Raw genomic sequence first — 7,290 nt, 5'->3', positions numbered from 1 at the left:
AATTAAGACATTTTCAGATAATCAAAAGCTATGAGTTTGTTGCCACCTAGACCTGTCCTGTAAGAAACGCTAAAAGGTGTCCTTCTGGTTGAACTGAAAAGAAACTAGACAATTACCTTAAGCTGCAAGATGAAATAAGGTAAATACATGGAAATTATAAAGTCTAGTATTATTGTAATTATGGTATGTAACTCCATTTTTTAAAACCTGGTTTAAAGGACAAGTTCATAAAAGACATTATTGACCATGTAGCATATAAAGATGTAATCTGTGGCTTCTAATAACAGAAAGAAGGAAGGGAGCTCCTTTCAAGTTTTGTATGCTGTTGAATATAAACTGTTATATTCAACTCAAATCAGAGTGTTATAACCTTAGGATGTTAAATGTAATCCCTATGGTAACCACAAAGAAAGCAGCTATAGAATATACAAATAAGGAAATGAGAAGGGAACTCACTAAAAAATCAACTAAACACAAAAGAAGGCAGTAATGGAAGAAGTGAGGAACAGAAAAAGGTATAGGGCATATAGAAAACAAATAGCAAAATGACAAAACTGAGTCCCTCCTTATCAATAATTACCTTAAATGTAAATGGAGTAAATTCTCTAATCAAAAGATAAAAAATGGCAGAATAGATTTTTTAAAAAATGATTCAATTATATTCTATCTATAAAAGACTTTAGATCCAAAGACACAAATAGGTTGAAAGTAAAAGCTCTGAAAAAGATATTCCATGCAAATAGTAACCAAAAGAGAACTGGGGTCACTACACTAATAACAGATAAAATAGATTTTTAAATCCAAAAGTTTACAAGAGACAAAGAAAGATATTATATGCTAATAAACTTCTTTAAAGATTTTATTTATTTATTTGACAGACAGAGATCACAAGTAGGCAGAGAGGCAGGCAGAGAGAAAGGAAGGGAAGCAGGCTCCCTGCGGAGTAGAAAGCCTGATGTAGGGCTGGATCCCAGGACCCTGGGATCATGACCTGAGCCAAAGGCAGAGACTTTAACCCACTGAGCCACCCAGGTGCCCCATATATTAATAAAAATTTTAAAACAGCAAGTGAATATAATATTTATAAACATTTATATATCCAAGAGACTTTCAAAATATAGGAAGCCAAAGTTGGCAGAATTCAAGAGAGAAATAGACAGTTTTACAATAATAGTTGGAGACCTCAATGCCCTACTTTAAATCATGGATTGAACAACCAGACAGAAGATAAGTAAGGATACAGAGAACTTGGAAAACAAAATAAGCCATCTAGACCTAATAGACAAAAAAAAAAAAAAAAAAAAAAAAAAAAAAAAGTTCCATGCAACAGCAGAATACATATTCTTCTCAAGAACACATGAGACATTCTCTAGGATAAACCATATGTTAGGCTACAAAACAAGTCTCAGTAGATTTAAAAAGATAGATATCATACAAAGTATCTTCTCCAGCCATGAAGAGATGAAGATAGAAATCAGTAACAAAAGTAAAATGAAAATTCATATGTGAGAACTAAACAACATTCTTAAACAACCAGTGGGTCAAAGAAGCATTCACAAGGAAAATTAGAAAATATTTAAAGACAAATGAAAATGAAAATAAAACATACCAAAACTTCTGAGATGCAGCAAAAAGAGTGCTCAGAAGGAAATTTATAGAAGTAAGTGCCTACACTTAGAGAGAGAGAGAAAGATTTCAAATCGGTGGCTTAACTCTGCACTTTCAGGAACTAGAAAAAAAAGAGGAAAATAACCCCAAGTTAATAGAGAGAAGGAAATAATGAGAATTAGAGCAGAGATGAACAGAATACAGAATTTAAAAAAGCAAAAGAATCAAGGAAACCAAAAGTTGGTTCTTTGGAAGGATCAACAAAATTGACATACTTTAGTAAAATTGACTAAGAATAAAAAGACTAGACTCAAATAACTAAAATCACAAGTGAAAGAGGGGACATAGTTTGTAAACAACTTTATAGAAATAAACAGGATTATAAGAAAATACTATGAACAACTGCATAACCTAGATGAGAAGGACAAATTCTTAGAAACACACAACTACCAAAACTAAGAAGAAATGGAATGAAACTAAGAAGAGAAGGAAACAAAAAATCTTTTTTTTTAAAGATTTTATTTATTTATTTATTTGTCAGAGAGAGAGAGAGAGAGAACGCACAAGCAGGCAGAGTGGCAGGCAGAGGCAGAGAGAGAAGCAGGCTCCCCACTGAGCAAGGAGCCCAATGCCAGACTTAATCCCAGAACCCCGTGATCATGACCCCAGCTGAAGGCAGCAGCTCAACCGACTGAGCCACCCAAGCATCCCAACAGAAAATCTTAATAGACCTGTAAAAAATAAGAAGATTGAATCAGAAACCAAAAACCTTCCCACAAAGAAAAGCCCAGGATCAAATATTTAAAGGAGAATTAGCATCAGTCCTTCTCAGACTCTTCCAAAAAATTCAAGAGGAGGGAACATTTTACTAACTCATTCTATGAAGCCAGTGTTACTGAAGCATGACAAAGATACTACAAAAAGAGGAAACTATAGATCAATATTCTTAATGAATATAGATGTAAAAATGTGCAACAAAATATTAGCTAACTGAATTCAGCATTGCAGTAAAAGCATTACACACCATAAACAAATAGAATTTATTCCAGAGTGCAAGGATGATTCAATATATGAAAATCAATCAATGTAATACCACATTAACAGAATGAAGGAGAAAAAAACTACATGATCATCTCAATCAATGTAGAAAAAGCATTTGGCAAAATTCAAAACCCTTTCAAAACACACATTAGTTAGTGTATTGTTAGTGTGATAAAAACCACATAATACACTAACAGAAGGGAACTTCCTCAATATGATAAAGGCCATATAGGAAAACCCCCACAACCCATCATACCCAATGGTGAAAAAGTGAAAGCATTTCTCCTAAGATCAGAAACAAAACAAGGATGCTCACTTTCATCACTATTATTCAATACCATACTGCAAGCCTTAGCCAGAATAATTAGGTGAGACAAAGAAATAAAAGATATTCAAATTAGAGAAGAAGAAGTAAATTTATCTTTGTTCTAAGATGACATGATCTTATATGTAGAGAATGCTAAAGATTCAGAAAACGTTTAGAGCTAAGAAAAAAAAATCAGCAAAATTGCAGGATACACCATCAACATTAAAAAATCAGTTTTATTTCTTTATGCTGGTAATAAATAATTATAACAGAAATTAAAAAAAAAAAGCAGTTCCATTTACAATAGCACTAAAAGGAATAAGACACTTAGCAATTAGTTTAACCAAGGAGATGAAAGATTTGTACATTGAAAACTATGAAGCAGGGCTGAAAGAAATTAAAAGAGACCTAAATAAACGGAAAGACATTTCTTGTCCATGAATGAGAAGACAATACTAGAAGGATGCCACTACCCAAAGTGCAATGAAATCTCTATCATAACCCCAATGGTTTTTTTTTTTTTTTTTTTTTTTGCAGAAATGGAAAAGCTGATTCTAAATTCATGTGGAGTTTCAAAAGTTCTCAGTAGCCAAAACAACCCTGAAAGAGAACAAAGTTGGGAAATTCACACTTTCTAATGTCAAATGTACTACAAAGCTATGATAATTACAACAGTGTGGCTGGCATAAGAACAGACATAGACAAATAGAATAGAATTGAAAATATAGAAATAAAACCTCTTATTTTGGTCAAGGACATTCAACAAGGATTATTCAGTGGTAGAAAAATGTAGTTTTTCCAACAAATGGTGCCAGGAAGACTGAATATCCACACGCAAAAGAATCAGTTGGAACCATCCTTTAGACTATATATAAAAATCAATTCAAAATGGGTCAAAGACTGAAATTTAAGAGCTAAAACCATTAAACTTTTAACAGTAAACTGGGAATAACTCTTCCTTGGATTTGGCAATGGTCTCTTAAGAATGACACCAAAGGCAAAGGCAGGGGAGTTTGGCTGGCTCAGTCAGTAGAGCATGTGACTCTTGATCTCAGCATGACGAGTTCAAGCCCCACCTTGGGTGTGGCGCCTACATAAAAACAAAACAAAACAAAACAAAAAAAAGCATAGCTACAAAAGAAAAAAATAGATAAATTGGACATCATAAAAATTCAAAACTTTTGTGCTTCAAAAACACTATTAATAATGAAAGACAAGCAATGAAATGGTAATAAATATTTGCAAAGTATGTATGTGATAGGGGCTTAATGCCCAGAATATATAAATAATTCCTACAACTCAAAAACAAAAGAACAATCAACCCATTTTTAATATGGGCAAAAAAGGGGCATCTGGGTGGCTCAGTCAGTTAAGCATCCAACTCTTGATTTTGGCTCAGGTCATGATTTCAGGGTTGTCAGATGGAGCCCTGAATCAGGCTCTGTGCCCAGCATGGAGTCTGCTTTTTGCTCTCCCTCTGCTCCCCCCACTTCTCCTCCTGCTTCTATTCTCTCTCTCTCTCTCTCAAATAAGTAAATAAGATCTTTAAAATAATAATAAAATGGGCAAAAAAGATACACAAATGACCAATGAACACATGAAAAGACGTTCAACATCATTAGTCATTAGGGAAATGCAAGTCAAACCCACAATGAGATACCATTTCACACCTACCAGAATGGCTATAATAAAAAACAAACAAAAGCAGAAAATAACAAGTGTTGGCAAAGATGTGGAAGGATTGTAACCCTTGTACATTATTGGTGAGAATATAAAATGGTACAGCAGCTCTGGAGGACAGTTTGCTGATTCCTTAAAAAGTTAAATGTAGAATTACCATATGACCTATCATATAATTCCACTCCTATATATATCCTCAAAGAATTGAAAAAAAGGAACTCAGGTACTTGTTCATTAATGTTCACAGCAGCATTATTGATATTAGCCAAAAAGTGGGAAAAACTCAACTGTCTTTCAACAAATGAATAGATGTTTTATATTAGGGTTCTCTAGAGAAACAACAGATGATAGATGCAAACAAATAGATGGATATAGAGATACACAGATATAAAGGGATTTGTTATAAGGTATTGGTTCACATGATTAATGAGGCTGAGAAGTCCCATGGTCTACTATCTGCAAAGCTAAAGACCCAGGAAATCTGGTGGTATAGTCCCAAGACCTAAGAGCTGGAGAACCAATGGTATAGACTCCAGTCAAAGTCTGGAAGTCTGAGAACCAGGAGTACTAAGGGAAGGAAATCAATATCCCAGACTAATCAGTCAAGCAGAGAGAAAATTTACCTTTCCATTGGCCTTTTGTTATACTTCGGCTCTCAACAAATTGGATGATGCCCACCTACACTGGAGAGGGCCATCTGCTTTACTCAGTCCATTAGTTCAAATGTTAATCTCCTCAAGAAACACCCTCACAGACACACCCAAATACAATCCATGATGCAGTCAAATTGACACATATAACTAACCATTACAATAAATAAATAAATATGATATATACGTGGAATGGATGTTATTCAGCCACAAAAAGAATGAAGTTCTGGGGAGGGAGTCAAGATGGCAGAGAAGTAGCAGGCTGAGACTACATCAGGTGGCAGGAGATCAGCTAGATAGCTTATCTAAAGATTGCAAACACCTACAAATCCAATGGGAGATCGAAGAGAAGAAGAACAGCAATTCTAGAAACAGAAAATCAACCACTTTCTAAAAGGTAGGACTGGCGGAGAAGTGAATCCAAAGCGATGGGAAGATAGACCGCAGGGGGAGGGGCCAGCTCCCGGCAAGCAGCAGAGCAATGGAGCACTAAATCAGGACTTTTAAAAGTCTGTTCCACTGAGGGACATCACTCCAGAGGCTAAACTGGGGTGAACCCCACGCAGGGTCAGTGTGGCCTCAGGTCCCACAGGGTCACAGAAGGATCGGGGGTGTCTGAGTGTCGCAGAGCTTGCAGTTATTAGAATGGGGAAGCCGGCTACAGAGACAGAGCTGAGGAGTAAGCTCTCAGCTCACAGCACTCAGCTGCACTCAGCGCTCAGCTCAGCTTGAACCACTCGCAGGCTCAGTGAGCTCGGAGCACGGTCGGAGGCCAGGGAGATGGGAGTAATTGGGCGCTATTCTCTGAGGGTGCACTGAGGAGTGGGGCCCCAAACTCTCGGCTTCTCCGGGCCGGAGACTGGGAGGCCGCCATTTTCATTCCCGTCCTCCGGAACTCTACGGAAAGCATTCAGGGAACAAAAGCTCCTGAAAGCAAACCCGAGCTGATTACTCAGCCAGGCCCCTGGTAAGGGTGGTGCACTCCTTCATATACTCTTATCTGGACAAAATGACAAGGCGGAAAAATTCACCACAAAAAAAAGAACAAGAGGCAGTACCGAAGACTAGGGACCTAATCAATACAGACATTGGTAATATGTCAGATCTAGAGTTCAGAATGACGATTCTCAAGGTTCTAGCTGGGCTCGAAAAAAGCATGGAAGATATTAGAGAAACCCTCTCGGGAGATATAAAAGCCCTTCCTGGAGAAATAAAAGAACTAAAATCTAACCAAGTTGAAATCAAAAGAGCTATTAATGAGGTGCAATAAAAAATGGAGGCTCTCACTGCTAGGATAAATGAGGCAGAAGAAAGAATTAGCGATATGGAAGACCAAATGACAGAGAATAAAGAAGCTGAGCAAAGAAGGGACAAAGAGCTACTGGACCACGAGGGGAGAATTCGAGAGATAAGGACACCATAAGACAAAACAACATTAGAATAATTGGGATTCCAGAAGAAGAAGAAAGAGAGAGGGGAGCAGAAGGTATATTGGAGAGAATTATTGGAGAGAATTTCCCTAATATGGCAAAGGGAACAAGCATCAAAATCCAGGAGGTGCAGAGAACCCCCCTCAAAATCAATAAGAATAGGTCCACACCCCGTCACCTAATAGTAAAATTTACAAGTCTTAGTGACAAAGAGAARATCCTGAAAGCAGCCCAGGAAAAGAAGTCTGTAACATACAATGGTAAAAATATTAGATTGGCAGCAGACTTATCCACAGAGACCTGGCAGGCCAGAAAGAACTCGCATGATATATTCAGAGCACTAAACGAGAAAAACATGCAGCCAAGAATACTATATCCAACTAGGCTATCACTGAAAATAGAAGGAGAGATAAAAAGCTTCCAGGACAAACAAAAACTGAAAGAATTTGTAAACACCAAACGAGCTCTACGGGAAATATTGAAAGGGGTCCTCTAAGCAAATAGAGAGCCTAAAAGTAGTAGATTAGAAAGAAACAGAGACAATATACAGTAACAGTCACCTTACAGGCAATAC

The sequence above is a fragment of the Enhydra lutris genome, unplaced genomic scaffold (genome assembly GCF_002288905.1).
Source record: "Enhydra lutris kenyoni isolate GAN:26980312 unplaced genomic scaffold, ASM228890v2 scaffoldscaffold44, whole genome shotgun sequence".
Lineage (NCBI taxonomy): Eukaryota > Metazoa > Chordata > Mammalia > Carnivora > Mustelidae > Enhydra > Enhydra lutris.
The sequence above is the reverse complement of the archived record's forward strand: the minus strand, read 5'-3'. Positions refer to the sequence as shown.